At 42.7% G+C, this 17964-nt stretch overlaps 1 pseudogene across 1 annotated transcript in view; it reads left to right on the top strand.

The window, feature by feature from the left end:
• The window catches only part of LOC311146275 (dihydropyrimidine dehydrogenase [NADP(+)]-like), a 176597-nt pseudogene that overhangs the window by 137101 nt on the left and 21532 nt on the right, over positions 1-17964 (top strand). Inside the window, exons 16-18 of the transcript in view lie at positions 12384-12417; positions 12798-12917; positions 16462-16589. The product of the transcript in view is annotated as a dihydropyrimidine dehydrogenase [NADP(+)]-like (transcript). The remainder of the gene's footprint in view (positions 1-12383; positions 12418-12797; positions 12918-16461; positions 16590-17964) is intronic.

Here is a 17964-nt window from a genome sequence, read left to right as displayed (position 1 = left end):
AGCATGGCGTTTGCAACGCCAGGGTTGTGGGTTCGATTCCCACGGGGGGCCAGTATGAAAATTAAAAAATAATGTATGCACTCACTAACTGTAAGTCGCTCTGGATAAGAGTGTCTTGTAAATGATGACCCCCCAAAACACACACACAAACTGAGGACATACACAAGCCACAGATTGTACTCCTTATGGTCTCAAACGGGAAATACATACAAGAAAATAAACTTTTCCCCAAACACACAGTGTCTAAACTCTGGTGTCCAAACACCCAGAGCGCCCTAGACCTTCTGTCTGAGGACCAACTAGGATCACCCAGCCACATAATAATACACACAGGCACAAACGACCTGAGACACAGCAGGAAAGGGTGGCCACAGCACTCAAGGGAGTGATTGAAAAAGCTTCTTCTACTTTCCCCAACGCACAAGTGGTTATCTCCACCCTGCTACCATGAAAATACTTCCACCCTGCTACCATACAGCGGGTAAACGCAAGTATTTCCTGTGACTGTGCCTCAAAACCAAATGTCTACCTGGCCCACCACTGCACCCTGGACTTGAACAGCCTTTATGACCAGGTCCACCTATACAAGGCAGCAGTGCCCACCTTCGCCCGGACCTTAAAGGACATCGCCCTCAACAGCAACACCTCACACAGGAACAACAGATACATTTTTACATTTTTGTCATTTAGCAGACGCTCTTATCCAGAGCGACTTACAGTTAGTGAGTGCATACATTTTCATACTGGCCCCCCGTGGGAAACGAACCCACAACCCTGGCGTTGCAAGCGCCATGCTCTACCAACTGAGCTACAGGGGACTACACCCCACCCAGACCAGCGAGACACTCTCCCAGACCTGCGGGACCCCCCCGCATTGGACCTACACATAGAGGACCCACGCCGATAGGACCCACATCCAGACTACAGCGCCACCAGCCACATCCACACCCCCAACCCAACCCAACCAATCAACACCCCCCCAAGTCAACCATGCCCACACCCCATTTAGGCCCCCTCAGATCAGACCTATGCCTCTCCTACCTACCCCATGCCCCCCACTCCCGCAAAGAGGGCCTCAATATGAAAATCACACATACGCCCAGGCCCTGAGCAGGCAAAAGGGCCCCCCACTCTTACAATAGCCCAAACCAATGGCATGTACCAGATGCTCAGCAGGCTCTGCTCACACTTACTGGTCTGAGGCCAAACCACACAACCAACAACATTAGACACTTTATGGAACACAAAGCCTTCACTATCTCATCCTGGAAAATCCAAGGCCTGAGGTCATCTTCCTTTGGCCTAAAGAGCAAGAACCTGGACTTCACCAAAGAAATCCGAAATACAGACATTGTCATCCTACAAGAAACATCGTATAGAGGAGATGGACCCACTGGTTGCCCTCTAGGTTACAGAGAGCTGGTAGTCCCATCCACCAAACTACCAGGTGTGAAACAGGGAAGGGACTCAGGGGGTATGCTAATTTGGTATAGAGCAGACCTAACTCACTCTATTCAATTAATCAAAACAGGAACCTTTTACATTTGGCTAGAAATGATCTCAACAGAGAAACATTTCCTCCTGTTTGCTACCTATATCCCCCCACTAGAATCCCCATACTTTATTGAAGACAGCTTCTCCATCCTGGAGGGGGAAATCAATCACTACCAGGCCCAGGGACATGTACTAGTCTGTGGCGACCTAAATGCCAGAACTGGACAAGAACCTGACACCCTCAGCACACAGGGGGACTAACACATACCTGGAGGTGACAGCATTCTCTCCCCCATATGCCCCCCTAGGCACAACTACGACAACATAACCAACAAAAACGGGTCACAACTCCTGCAGCTCTGTCGCACGCTGGGTAAGTACATAGTCAATGGTAGGCTTTGAGGAGACTCCTATGGTAGGTACACCTATAGCTTATCTCTTGGCAGTAATACTGTAGACTACTGTCATGCCCTGATTCAGGGGACTCGTATATGTTGAGTCAGGGTGTGTATATTCTGTGTGTGTATATTCTAATGTTGTCATTCTAGTATGTATAGTTCTATGTTGGCCGGTGTGGATCCCAATCAGAGGCAGCTGTTGATTGGGGATCATACTTAGGCAGCCTATTGGCACTGTTGAGTTGTGGGATCTTGTTCCGTGTAAGGTTTGTTGTCTGTACTACCTTAGGACTTCACGTTTCGTTTCGTTTATTATTTTGTTGTGTGTTTATTAGTTCAATAAACATGTACGCATATCACGCTGCGCCTTGGTCTGACCTGTCATTGAACGAACGTGACAACTACTTTATCACTGACCTCAACCCAGAGTGTCTCAGAGCGTTCAGTCAGCCCACTGACACCCCTATCAGATCACAGCAAAATCACAGTCTACTTGAACAGAGCAATACTCAATCATGATGCATCAAAGCCAAAGGAACTGAATAATATTAAGATATGCTATAGATGGAAGGAAAGTAGTGTAGAAACCTACCAAAAAACAATTAGGCAAAAACAAATTAAATCCCTTTTAGACAACTTCCTGGACAAAACGTTTCACTGTAATAGTCAGGTGTAAACTTGGCAGTAGAAAACCTAAACAGTATATTTGACCACTCAGCTTCCCTATCAAATCTAAACATGTCTAACAGAAAACCAAAGAAAATGAACAACAATGGCAAATGGTTTGATGAAGACCCAGAAAGACCCAGAAAACCTGAACCTTCACTATAGTGAATCACTAAAACAATACAGAAATACACTACGGAAAAAGAAGGAACAGCATGCCAGAAATCAGCTCAATGTAATTGAAGAATCCATAGACTCTAACCACTTCTGGAAAAATTGGAAAGCACTAAACAAACAACAACACGAAGAGTTATCTATCCAAAACTGAGATGTATGGGTAAACCACTTCTCCAATCTTTTTGGCCCTATAACAAAGAACAAACAGCAAAAACATGTACATTATCAAATACAAATCTTAGAATCAACTATTAAAGACTACCGGAACCCACTGGATTCTCCAATTATATTGAATGAACTACAGGACAAAATGCAAACCCTCCAACCCAAAAAGGCCTGTGGTGTTGATGGTATCTTCAATTAAATTATAAAATATACAGACCACAAATTGAAATTGGCCATACTTAAACACTTTAACATCATCATTAGCGCTGGCATCTTCCCCAATATTTGGAACCAAGGACTGATCACCCCAATCCACAAAAGTGGAGACAAATTTGACCTCAATAACTACCGTGGGATATGCGTCAACAGCAACCTTGAGAAAATCCTCTGCATTATCATTAACAGCAGACTCAGTGAAAACAATGTACTGAGCAAATGTCCAATTGGCCTTTTACCAAATTACTGTATGACAGACCACGTATTTACCCTGCACACCCTAATTGACAAACAAACAAACCAAAACTAAGGCAAAGTCTTCTCATGCTGTGTTGATTTAAAAAAAAAGCTTTTGACTCAATTTGGCATGAGGGTCTGCTATACAAATTGATGGAAAGTGGTGTTGGGGTAAAAACATACGACATTATAAAATCCATGTACACGAACAACAAGTGTGCGGTTAAAATGTGCAAAAAACACACACTTTCTTTCCACAGGGCCGTGGGTTGAGACAGGGATGCAGCTTAAGCCCCACCCTCTTCAACATATATATATCAACGAATTGGCGAGGGCACTAGAACAGTCTGCAGCACCCGCCCTCATCCTACTAGAATATGAAGTCAAATATCTACTGTTTGCTGATGATCTGGTGCTTCTGTCCCCAACCAAGGAGGACCTACAGCAGCACCTAGATCTTCTGCACAGATTCTGTCAGACCTGGGCCCTGACAGTAAATATCAGTAAGACAAAAATAATGGTGTTCCAAAAAAGGTCCAGTTGCCAGGACCACAAATACAAATTCCATCTAGACACCGTTGCCCTAGAGCACACAAAAAACGATACATACCTCGGCCTAAACATCCGCGCCACAGGTAACTTCCACAAACGATCTGAGAGACAAGGCAAGAAGGGCCTTCTATGTCATCAAAAGGAACATAGAATTCGACATACCAATTAGAATCTGGCTAAAAATACTTGAATCAGTTATAGAGCCCTTTATGGTTGTGAGGTCTAGGGTCCGCTCACCAACCAATAATTCACAAAATGGGACAAACACCAAATTGAGACTCTGCATGCAGAATTCTGCAAAAATATCCTCTGTGTACAACGTAAAACACAAATTAATGCATGCAGAGCAGAATTAGGCCGATACCCGCAAAATTATCAAAATCCAGAAAAGAGCCGTTAAATTCTACAACCACCTAAAAGGAAGCGATTCCCAAACCTTCCATAACAAAGCCATCACCTACAGAGAGATGAACATGGAGAAGAGTCCCCTAAGCAAGCTAGTCCTGGGGCTCTGTTCACAAACACAAACAGACCCCACAGAGCCCCAGGACAGCAACACAATAAGACCAAACCAAATCATGAGAAAACAAAAAGATAATTACTTGACACATTGGAAATAATTATTTATTTTTTAAACAGAGCAAACTAGAATGCTATTTGGCCCTAAACAGAGAGTACACAGTGGCAGAATACCTGACCACTGTGACTGACCCAAAATTAGGAAAATATTTTACTATGTACAGACTCAGTGAGCATAGCCTTGCTATTGAGAAAGGCCACCATAGGCAGACCTGGCTCTCAAGAGAAGACAGGCTATGTGCACACTGCCCACAAAATTAGGTGGAAACTGAGTTGCACTTCCTAACTTCCTGCCAAATGTATGACCATATTAGAGACATATACTTCCCTCAGATTACACAGGCCCACAAAGAATTCGAAAACAAATCCAATTTGGATAAACTCCATATCTATTGGGTGAAATATCACAATGTGCCATCGCAGCAGCAAGGTGTGTGACCTGTTGCCACAAGAAAAGGGCAACCAGTGAAGAAAAAAACCATTGTAAATACAACCTATATTTATGTTTATTTATTTTCCTTTTTGTACTTTAACTATTTACACATCATTATAACACTGTATATAGACATAATATGACATTTGAAATGTCTTTATTCTTTTGGAACTTTTGTGAGTGTAATGTTTACTGTTAATTTTTTATTGTTTAATTCACTTTTGTTCATTATCTATTGCTTTGGCAATGTAAACATATGTTTCCCATGCCAATAAACCCCTTAAATTGAAATTGAATTGATTTCAGACAGAGAGAGCGAGAGCGAGTGGGGGGGGGGGGGGGGGGAGAGAGAGAGAAAGAAACACATACACAGAAGGACTCCTTTCTGTTGTTTGCTCTCTATATTTCTCTTTCTAGATGGCTTTTTTATATCGCAATTTCTCTGTCTACAAACACACACACACAAAGAGGCACACACACACACACACACAGGGTAAAAAAAAGGATTCTAAATACAAGGGTAATTTTTTATGGAGCGATTTTAGTGTCAATAGAAATTGTATTTAAAATCCATAATTTTGAATTTGTATTAGGATATTGAATTTGAATTTAATATTTTTGAATTTGTAATTTAATTATTTAATTCATAAAATGAACTTGTATTTCATGATTTGGAACTGAAATGGATGAATATTACATTCAGTTTTACATTAAAATGTCGATTTCATTGAATATTCAAGTTCAATATATATACAGTATATTCAAATTCAATATGGTAGATATTGCATTCATTGTCTGTGTATCAAGTTTACAAACCATCATTTAAAGTTAATCAAAGTTTCATATATTCAACTTCTCAGATGCATTCAGATTCAGTTTTCAAATTCAGTTCTCTAAATTCAGATTCAAAACCAGAGACAATATCCTGGTACTTTACCAGCCAGGAAAGGTAGAGGAACAGAATCAAACACTGTGGTAAACATAAGCTTCTAGCAGTTTCTGAAGCCAATGTGGCATGTTTAATTTATTTTCTTCCAATTGATTTGGTTCTATCGTTTGAACCGTTTTGGCTATAAGCTAATATGACCCCATTCCTGGTCACGTAAGTTTTTGGTTCACAATTTGCTTTTTTATCATCATGATTTATTCAAACAGTAATGTGCAATTGACCAAAAATAAACCAACTTTCTGAAGAGGCAACAACGGCAAGGAAATGTACCTGTCTGCCATCCCTGTTAGTGGCCTGCTTAGGGCCAGTGAAAACAATATTGTAATAATAGTATTTTTACTCTAGGCTACATTATTGTTTTGTTTTTTAAAGATGGATTCCCGAAGCTGTTCGTTCTTTATGTCGATTATTTATCACACACGCGCTGCACACATATAGCCTAGTCTATATATAATCTGTCGGGCAGAGAGAGCCCGCAGCTCTCAAACAGCTGGTTGTTGCGTGGAGCGAAGACCGACAGCGGTAAGAAAGATATTCCAAGTTATGATCTCTACCAGTAAATGCTAAGGCAAACCGTGTATGTAAACCGGGTATTTAAAAAGTTAAAAGTCTTCCTTGAATATTTGGGACGCGCAATTCAGTCATCATGGAATAGCCTACCTTGAAAATCAGACATTTCATCTAGGCTCTTTGGTCCTTGACAAGTTATTGAAATGATGGTAGCCGATTTAGAAGTTCTACTGCTCCAATATAATTATTTAATTATTTCATTTCTGATCCGTTTTATGAAAGATGTAGGGGCTTTCGTTTGTTTCCCGCCTTTTCCATTTTCGGTCTACAGCTTGCGTTAAATCCATGTGCTATTACTTTGAGCAAGACACAATCGAATGTTGGCTTCAACTTGGTTTCCAATACAAAGCGTTCCATTACAAAGGGTACCCGGGTTTTGGTCGTTTTCTCGTTTTAAAACATGATACAGTAACCCCCAATAACTTTTCAGCGTCTCAAATGGCGAGACTGACTAGCTACTACATGGACAGACTGCAATAGTGTGTTTGTGTCGAGAGCATGCTGTCTATTTAGTCAGGCAATGCCCACATTATTCTGACATATTTTAGAATGTAAAAATAATGTGAATGTCAATGCTTAATGCCATTGGGTAGGCCTATTAAACAATTAATTATTCTTAAAGTAGTAATGCATACATTTTTGGGGGAGTTTTTATTTATTTATTCTAAAGGCTATTACAACACTTAAATATAAAATGTAGATCCTAGCACCAGTGCCACCATTAGAAATAGTTAATGTAGAACCCTGCACAGTCCCCAAGTCAGTGTTATTTATAGAAAACAAATAAGTGTTCCTCATTGGGAGATGAGCTGGCTGTGGCAAGCCTCTCCATCAGCGCTCTCTCTCTCTCTCTCTCTCTCTCTCTCTCTCTCTCTCTCTCTCTCTCTCTCTCTCTCTCTCTCTCTCTCTCTCTCTCTCTCTCTCTCTCTCTCTCTCTCTCTCTCTCTCTCTCTCTTTCTCTCTCTCTGCTGTACACTGCTACTACCTCCCCCACACACCCACACAGAATATACACACATACAGTATATCATGTACTGAGTGTATACACAAACAAGGTATACATACACACACCAACACACACAGACACATAATAAGAGGTCTCACAGCCTTGGCCAATAAATAAAGCTGTACATACAGCTAACTGCTAAAATAAAGGAAATGCCAACATAAAGTGTCTTAATAGGGCGTTGGGTCACCACGAGCCACCAGAACAGCTTCAATGCACCTTGGCATAGATTCTACAAGTGTCTGGAACTCTGTTGGAGGGATGTGACACCATTCTTCCACTAGAAATTCCATAATTTGGTGTTTTGTTGATGGTGGTGGAAAACGCTGTCTCAGGCGCCGCTCCAGAATCTGGGTTGAGATCTGGCGACTGAGACGGCCATAGCATATGGTTTACATCGTTTTCATGCTCATCAAACCATTGTGACCACTCGTGCCCTGTGGATGGGGGCATTGTCATCCTATGGGGGCATAGCCATGGTAGCCAAAATAATGGCCAAAATAATAGCCTGCCCAGCATTTTTATATTTGACCCTAAGCATGATTGGATGTTAATTACTTAAGTAACTCAGGAACCACGCTTGTGTGGAAGCACCTGCTTTCAATATACTTTGTATCCCTCATTTACTCAAGTGTTTCTATTACTTTGGCAGTTACCTGTAGTTTTATACAAAACCCTGCCCTCATACAGCCTTTTCCGAAGGCCTAGGAGCTGTCCGTGGTCCTGTTTCTCAGTCTCCTGTGATTCCCTCTCACTCTCTGCTGAAGGCCTAGGAGCCATCCATGGTCCTGCTTCTCAGTCTCCTGTGATTCCCTCTCACTCTCTGCTGAAGGCCTAGGAGCTGTCCATGGTCCTGCTTCTCAGGCTCCTGCGATTCCCTCTCACTCCGCTCTAAAGGCGTAGCCCACAAAGCCTCCAAAACTCTATCCACCCTCCGCTATGGGATCTATGCTTTGTGCTGTGAGGATGGATCACTCTCCAGCTCCATCCAAAGGAACCATCTTTTACTTCTGCCCAAGTCACTTTGATGGGCCTTTCCCTCAATACAGGAGTCACATTGAAGTATTTTGTAACCGAATCAAAAGCCCCCGAGATCAAAAGTAGCAAGTGTGCCAAAGGATCAGAGCTGCACAGGCTCTTTTTCTATGGAGCCGCTGATATACAGTGGCACTTAATGTCTCTTAAAGGAGCAATCTGCATCCATTTTTGGACTCATAAATTAATTATATATACATTAATAATATAACTCATGAGCTTAGTTCAACTGTCCAACCCCATCAGAACCCAAAATAAACAAACACTATACAAACGTTTTAAACTATCATGATGATGTCATGGATGGTCAGTCCTTGCATCCATAGCTCTGTCTATGAATTTGAGAGTGGTTACATTTCTCCAGGCCCATAGCTTTTTCCCGAAACGGGGGCGGGAAGTATGCTTTGTTACTGTTTCAACTGCTGATTGCCGCTTTAATACCCAGAGATGGTCTTCCTGGGGCTCCCGCACCACCCACCACCCTGTAAAAGAGACAACGGGAAGAATATGTCATATTGGCCCATACAGGCCGCACTGGATCTCCCCACTAAATTTACAGCTCTCCAAAGGATGACACCTCTCTCTGGGCTTGGGTTTGTGTGGCATGTGGGAAGGGGTATGAGGAGTCTGGGGAGGCCTAAGGGGAGGTTGGTGTAGGAGGCTGTTCTTTACATCCACACTGCTGAGAGAGGTCCTTGCAGGCCAGCGACTTTGGCAGCTTCACACACACACTTGTCGGCCCTGGGGCTTTAATAAGCTGTGTGTGTGTGTGTGTGTGTGTGTGTGTGTGCATGCGTGCGTGCGTGCGTGCGTTTGTGTGTCTGTGTGTGTGTGTGTTTGTGTGTGTGCCTGCTTCACAGACCAGTACCACCCCCCTCTGTGAGGACATTAGGTTCTTACCAGAACCATCGGTTACAGAGGCTAACACACATGCCCTTAGCCTTCTAGAAACACTAGTAAGCCTGTATTGTACACACACACACACACACACACACACCTGCATGCATGCACATACACACATACACCTATTCCTTTTTTCCTGCAAACTGCAGATAAGCTCCACCCCCCAACAGCCCTATCCATGATGGACATGACAGGCATTGTTTCCTCCCCTGATCTGTAATTTCTCCGTCATTACTCCAGCTGTTGACATAGCTATTTACACTGCTCCCCCTCTCTCTCCCTTCCTCTTCCTCTTCCTTTCTCTCATATTTCCTTCCCTTCCTCTGTTTCTCCCTCTCTCCTCTCTCATTTTCGTTTTCTTTCAATCTATTTGTTGACTTTTATTCGCTCTTGCCTTTCGAAATTAAAATAAGCTTTATTTGCATGATCAAAAGTTGCAAAATACATTACAATCGACAATGAAATCATACATTTTCCCTCTTTCATCCGTGTTCTCTCATCTCTTAGTTTTCACATTCATATAGACGGGTTAGCTAACAAGTCACGAAAACGATGCACAATCTTCAAAGGGGAAGAAAGTAGTGTGTTGTTCTGATTCTGGATGGCCAGATAGCTAGCAACAATGACAAGAAGCTGACGTGACGAATCGTAGGTGGCTCGTTTCAGCTAGTTTTATCTTGTTCTTGATGCCATGTCTTGTTTTGAGGTGTTTTGACTGATGTCATGTCTATGCTAATATGGCAAAAATTCACTAGCTAGCTAACGAACAACTGTAACAATGTATTTGAGAGACAACAAGTGCTCATTGTGCAAATGTATGTTTTCAATAAACAATGGAGACTAAATATAGTTTACATGTTGTCAACAATCTAAGCCAACCATGTCTGTTTTGCCCCATAGTTGCACAGGTGTCAGTTTTGTTGCTAAACAACCAACCCGTCTATACATTCCAGTTTCTATCCCTGTCAGAGTTTCTCATTTTTATTTCGCTACCAGCTTTGTTAAAAACACATGCCACCTACATTCCCTCCCACGACCCACTCTGGTGGACAAACACACACACACACACAAATGTAAGTGTATTCGTACACGTATACACTAATGAAAGCACACACACAAACCCAGAGCGGACCAGAGTTCACACTTAGTGTAAGGGTTGGTGTGAGGTGTGACCCAGGTGCGGTGCAGGATATACAGTAGGCAGTAGGCAGAGATGGTGAAACAAGGATCTTTACTGGTGGTCTCGAAGCCAGAATACAAAATAAAACGGACTTATCACGATAAAAGAAAGGCGGAGCAAATAAGTCTCCAAAAACCGGCTGACAGCCAAAATACAAAATACTACCTACGACTGAAACAAATAACGAAACAGGGAGAACACTTCTCAAGTACCTGTACATATGTCTACGATCAGACACTGAGTAGTACTGCTGGACATAGAGAAACTAACAGAGAAAACTGAGCAAGGGAACACAGGGAAGTGAGGGTATAAATACATAGGTGAACAGGTAGACACTGGTGACACCAATAGGATACTGATTAGTCCAGACTGTGAGTGAGGAGGCGCCTAAGGTTGTAGGAGGATGACACCTAGTGGGTCGCTCCGGAACTGCGACCCCCTCCTGTAACACTTAGAGAGCCACAGAGAAAGGCTCTCGTTGGGCAAGAAGACCTGCACTGTTAAATAGCAATTTAGTATGCTGTGCTTAACCCAGCTTTTAATGGTGTCAACTGACAAATGTTACCACAGGCTAATCACATTGCCATATACAAATATCACAAACACACCATAAGGTACAGATTGACTCACTTTAATAACAGATGCATTATTCATAAGGTTGGATACACCATGGAAAACGGTTGACTTTACAGCTTGCTCTTTAGTCAGTACTATCTATACAGTATCTTCAGAAAATAAATGTTTTGCGTACAGTGGTGTGGACAGACAGGCAGACAGACAGACAGACAGACATACAGGCAGTCAGGCAGGCAGGCAGGCAGGCAGGCAGGCAGGCTGGCAGGCAGAGAGGCAGACAGACAGCCTTTACCACAGCACCTTGGCTCAGCCATCGTCAATCTCACGTCAGTTAAAACAGGAGAGCAAAATACCACTTCCAATGGGTGTACAGAATGTGGCAGGAAGTATTGGACATCTGAAAGAAAAATAATTGAACTCTGTGTCCTGTGAAATGGTGCAAAGAAAGAGAAAGAGAGAGAGAGAGGGGGATGAGGCATAGAGAAGGACAGGGAGGAAGAGGGAGAGAGAGAAAGAGAAGCAGAGAGAGGGAGCGAGAAAGGAAGGAAGAGAGGAGGATGCAGAGAGAGAGGGAGAGGGAGAAAGCGCGACTGAGCTGTTGGAGGAGTGAAAAAGCAACAGGGAGGCTGCAGGGTGTTTGAATGGACATGTTTGGACACAACAGCTTTTGCTTTCCTGTCACATCTTAAAGGGCACACAGAGAAACTTGCGCGCGTGTTTGACTGCGCCTACATTAACGAGAAAAACTGTATATTTGCAAAAAACTCCCACATGTCAACCGATGCTACAACAGATGGGGGTTGGTTTATTGGCCTAATTCCTTACAAATTTCACAATTTACTACACTTCACAAGTTAACACCCATGAAAGATGGGTGAAATCATCCTTATTTTTTACATTGAGCCAGCAACAGCCATCTTCAGAGGACAACTTTATATTATAGTGGTCCTTTGTAGCTCAGTTGGTAGAGCATGGCACTTGTAATGCCAGGGTAGTGGGTTCCATTCCCAGGATCACCCATACTTAAAATGTATGCAAATAGAACAATAAGTTGTTGCAACTTGAATTGCATGTTGATATAAATTACGTTCAAACAGCTATTCTGGTGAGTGGTCTAAACAAGTTGCTTTGGATAAAAGCATCTGCTAAATGTCATAGGTCATTATATGATAAGTTAAATGTTGATTTCCTCAAACTTAATCTGTTGTTGTAAGTCCCTGTGTTGGTGATGAACATCTGTCGCTGGGTATGTCACCGACATCGCCAAGGCTGCACATGAAGGTAACAACACCTGAGTCCATTTTGATTTTAACTTATTTTCCCTTTGGGAGCATAGAACATCACCATGGCAACTGAATCCATCAGTAGTTCCAATATGAATCTCTGTTCACGTTGTCTTTTTAAAATGAAATGAGATCCAGCTTAGTTTCCCTATCCTTTTTTTCTTTCTTCCTTCTCTTCCCTCTCTCATTTCTAATCCCTTCCTTCTCACATGTTCCTCTTTCCTTCCTCCTCTGAGCATCCATGTTGGGAGAGGAAGTGAAGGGTGAATGATTTGTTGATTGGGGGATGGAGGGGAAAGTGCAGCAGCCAACCATTTTGTAATGACTGGAATTTCAGCAATATCAAGCTCAATTGTGTCTGTGGTCATGTTCTTATAGGAGGGGCAGATGGAGTCACTGCCACCAACACAGTGTCTGGAATGATGGGCCTGAAAGATGATAGCACCCCCTGGCTTGGCATCAGCAAGGGCAAGCGCACCACCTATGGAGGAGTGTCTGGTAGGTAACACAAACACACATAAACACTTTGTCTTGTAAGCAGTGCTGTTACCTTACGGATACATTTTACATTTACATTTTAGTCATTTAGCAGACGCTCTTATCCAGAGCGACTTACAGTTAGTGAGTGCATACATTTCATACTTTTTCATACTTTTTTCATACAGACAGCTAACGTGTTTAAGTCTGTCAGTGTAAAGGCCCTGTGTGTTTACTAGAGTGTGTGTGTGTGTGTGTGTGTGTGTGTGTGTGTGTGCCTCTCTCTCGCTCTTGGCCACCCAGCTTGTTCCCTCGCTCACATTCCATCTGAGCCAGTAGCAGCCAGTCACAGGGTCAGGAAACAGCCTGCATTAAACATTAATGCTGACACTATTGAGGCAGTACTTTATGCAAACATGAAGTACCAGCTGTTATAGTTCAGCTGGTGTAACTTGTGGCTGTGGTTAGGCTGTAGCGCCATACTATCCCCCCCATTGGGAGTCCCCTAGCTGGGGGCAATCCTGCTCCATCTCTTCTTCCTTTTGACTGGGTCATTGATCACTACCACCCTAAAGGGCCAGGGGGGGAGGTGGGGCATAAAACATAGGCAGCCCCGCTCGGTTATAAAAGGAAAGAAGAAGTATATTCTTGAGGGGTGTTTTATTTTTCTGGCCTTTTTTCACTACCTAAGTAGGCCCCGCTAGGAGAGGGAGTATGAAAAATGCATAGGCTACATTTTTTGTTGTAGGACAACGATAATGTTGCCACATGACATTATGCACTTAATCTTATCAGTTACTTTCCCTTGGACTTCAACTACATTCCATGTAGACTGTATAGTTTGCTTTGAAGGCCTAAAAGCACAACATTTTTCCAATTCAGCGGTCACAGTGTACCTCTCTACCTCTACATTCTCATTTCAACTTCCATCCAGACTTTTATACAGAACACAAATGAATAATTCCAACATACTGTAGGAGACTGTACGTGTTCTGTAGGAGACTTTACATGTTCTGTAGGAGACTTTACATGTTCTGTAGGAGACTTTACATGTTCTGTAGGAGACTTTACATGTTCTGTAGGAGACTGTACGTGTTCTGTAGGAGACTTTACATGTTCTGTAGGAGACTTTACATGTTCTGTAGGATACTTTACATGTTCTGTAGGAGACTTTCCATGTTCTGTAGGAGACTTTCCATGTTCTGTAGGAGACTTTACATGTTCTGTAGGAGACTTTACATGTTCTGTAGGAAACTTTCCATGTTCTGTAGGAGACTTTACATGTTCTGTAGGAGACTTTCCATGTTCTGTAGGAGACTTTCCATGTTCTGTAGGAGACTTTCCATGTTCTGTAGGAGACTTTCCATGTTCTGTAGGAGACAATCCATGTTCTGTAGAATACTTTACATGTTCTGTAGGAGACTTTACATGTTCTGTAGGAGACTTTCCATGTTCTGTAGGAGACTTTCCATGTTCTGTATGAAACTTTCCATGTTCTGTAGGAGACTTTACATGTTCTGTAGGTGACTGTATATGTTCTGTAGGAGACTTTACATGTTCTGTAGGAGACTGTCCATGTTCTGTAGGAGACTTTCCATGTTCTGTAGGAGACTTTCCATGTTCTGTAGGAGACTTTCCATGTTCTGTAGGTGACTGTACATGTTCTGTAGGAGACTTTCCATGTTCTGTAGGATACTTTCCATGTTCTGTAGGAGACTTTCCATGTTCTGTAGGAGACTTTACATGTTCTGTAGGAGACTTTCCATGTTCTGTAGGAGACTTTAGATGTTCTGTAGGAGACTTTACATGTTCTGTAGGAGACTTTACATGTTCTGTGGGAGACTTTCCATGTTCTGTAGGAGACTTTACATGTTCTGTAGGAGACTTTATATGTTATGTAGGAGACTTTACATGTTCTGTAGGAGACTTTACATGTTCTGTGGGAGACTTTACATGTTCTGTGGGAGACTTTACATGTTCTGTAGGAGACTTTCCATGTTCTGTAGGAGACTTTCCATGTTCTGTAGGAGACTTTCCATGTTCTGTAGGAGACTTTCCATGTTCTGTAGAAGACTTTACGTGTTCTGTAGGAGACTTTACGTGTTCTGTAGGAGACTTTACATGTTCTGTAGGAGACTTTACATGTTCTGTGGAAGACTTTACATGTTCTGTAGGAAACTTTCCATGCTCTGTAGGAGACTTTACATGTTCTGTAGGAGACTTTACATGTTCTGTAGGAAACTTTCCATGTTCTGTAGGTGACTGTACATGTTCTGTAGGAGACTTTACATGTTCTGTAGGAGACTTACCATGTTCTGTAGGAGACTTTACATGTTCTGTAGGATACTTTACATGTTCTTTAGGATACTTTACATGTTCTGTTGGATACTTTATATGTTCTGTAGGAGACTTTACATGTTCTGTAGGAGACTTTACATGTTCTGTAGGAGACTTTACATGTTCTGTGGGAGACTTTACATGTTCTGTAGGAGACTTTACATGTTCTGTAGGAGACTTTACATGTTCTGTGGGAGACTTTACATGTTCTGTTGGATACTTTACATGTTCTGTAGGAGACTTTACATGTTCTGTAGGAGACTTTACATGTTCTGTGGGAGACTTTACATGTTCTGTAGGAGACTTTCCATGTTCTGTAGGAGACTTTACATGTTCTGTAGGAGACTTTAGCCAGAAAGAGGTGGAGGGGAGGAAATGTAGGAGGAGAAGAAGCGCCTAGGAAAACAGAGAGGGTGGAGAGAGAGAGACATGAATATGCATACGATTAACCATCCATGGAGAATATGCAAAAATATATGCTTTGATTCAATTCATCATCCCAATTTCAGAGGCTGGCATTAGTTAATCAAGATCATTTAGCATTGGTGGAGACAGAAGGTGCTGTCTTTATCTGTCAACCTATGGTGTGTGTGTGTGGGGGGGGGGGGGGTGTATGTGTGTGTGTGTGTGCATGTGTGTGCGTGCATGCATGCCTATATACAGATATGTGTGTGTGTGTGTTGCCCGCGTGTGTGCGTCCACACTTATTTGTGTGCGCTTTCATGCGTGTGTGTGTGTGTGAGCCTCTCTGGCCAAATGAATGTGGACAAGGCTGTGCTGTGATCAATGAGCGAGAGCTTAGTGGGGGAACCAGGTTAAATGTAATGTGATAAATGCCTCCATCTGTCTGCCTGATCACAGAGCACAGCCAACCCCATCCTGTAGGGACTCCTGACAGCCAGTTAGAGACTAGAGATACAGGGAGCTGGATTGGACCACATTGGGGAGTGTGGGAGGGAGGGGACTGTGTGTGTGTGTGTGTGTGTGTGTGTGTGTGTGTGTGTGTGTGTGTGTGTGTGCATATGTGCATGCATGACCACATGGGTTGGCAAGAAATAGCGATTGGATGATTGTCAATATGTATTCTTCATATATAACACTGTTTCTATTTCTGTTCTGGAGAGACTGAGAAACAGAAAAACTCTGCAATTTACACAACTATGAATCTGAATTTATCTCATCTTCTGTAAGAAATCAGGTCTGAGAAGGCTGAGATCCTTCTCCACAGGTAATGTGATGCGTGTGGTGTCCGCCATCGGCAGGGCCCTGTCTGGGTTCCACAGCCTGGCGACTGGGAGGATTGACCCAGCCGAGACAGGCCTACAGTTCCTCCATGCTGGAGCTTCTGCTCTACAGGTAAACAGAGACATAAACAAATAAATGCACTAACCACCAGCCTGGTAGCTACATCTGTTTGTGCTGTAGTTAACTTGTGTTATACTGTAGTAAACGTGTGTTATACAACAGTTGGTGCGATTATTCGCAAATGGAAGAAACACAAAAGAACTGTCAATCTCCCTCGGCATGGGGCTCTATGCAAGATCTCACCTTGTGGAGTTGCAATGATCATTACTACACGGGAGGATCTTGTCAATGATCTCAAGGCAGCTGGGACCATAGTCACCAAGAAAACAATTGGTAACACACTACGCCGTGAAGGACTGAAATCCTGCAGCGCCCGCAAGGTCCCCCTGCTCAAGAAAGCACATATACAGGCCCGTCTGAAGTTTGCCAATGAACATCTGAATGATTCAGAGGAGAACTGGGTGAAAGTGTTGTGGTCAGATGAGACCAAAATCGAGCTCTTTGTCATCAACTCAACTCGCCGTGTTTGGAGGAGGAGGAATGCTGCCTATGACCCCAAGAACATCATCCCCACAATCAAACATGGAGGTGGAAACATTATGCTTTGGGGACAGGACAACTTCACCGCATCAAAGGGACGATGGACGGGGCCATGTACCATCAAATCTTGGGTAAGAACCTCCTTCCCTCAGCCAGGGCATTGAAAATGGGTCGTGGATGGGTATTCCAGCATGACAATGACCCAAAACACATGGCCAAGGCAACAAAGGAGTGGCTCAAGAAGAAGCACATTAAGGTCCTGGAGTGGCCTAGCCAGTCTCCAGACCTTAATCTCATAGAAAATCTGTGGAGGGAGCTGAAGGTTCGAGTTGCCAAACGTCAGCCTCAAAACATTAATGACTTGGAGAAGATCTGCAAAGAGGAGTGGGACAAAATCCCTCCTGAGATGTGTGCAAACCTGGTAGGCCAACTACAAGAAACGTCTGACCTCTGTGATTGCCAACAAGGGTTTTGCCACCAAGTACTAAGTAATGTTTTGCAGAGGGGTCAAATACGTATTTCCCTCAATCAATTTATAACATTTTTTGACATGCATTTTTCTGGATTTTGTTGTTGTTATTCTGTCTCTCACTGTTCAAATAAACCTACCATTACAATTGTAGACTGATCATGTCTTTGTCAGTGGGCAAACGTACAAAATCAGCAGGGGATCAAATACTTTTTTCCCTCACTGTATACTGTAGTTAACTTGTATTATACTGTAGTTAACTTGTATTATACTGTAGTTAACTTGTATTATAATGTAGTTAACGTGTGTTATACTGTAGTTAACGTGTGTTATACTGTAGTTAACTTGTATTATACTGTAGTTAACTTGTATTATACTGTAGTTAACTTGTATTATAATGTAGTTAACGTGTGTTAT

The sequence above is a fragment of the Coregonus lavaretus genome, assembly GCF_964263955.1.
Source record: "Coregonus lavaretus genome assembly, chromosome: 19".
NCBI classification, from domain to species: domain Eukaryota; kingdom Metazoa; phylum Chordata; class Actinopteri; order Salmoniformes; family Salmonidae; genus Coregonus; species Coregonus lavaretus.
This window is presented reverse-complemented; position numbering and strand designations above follow the sequence as displayed.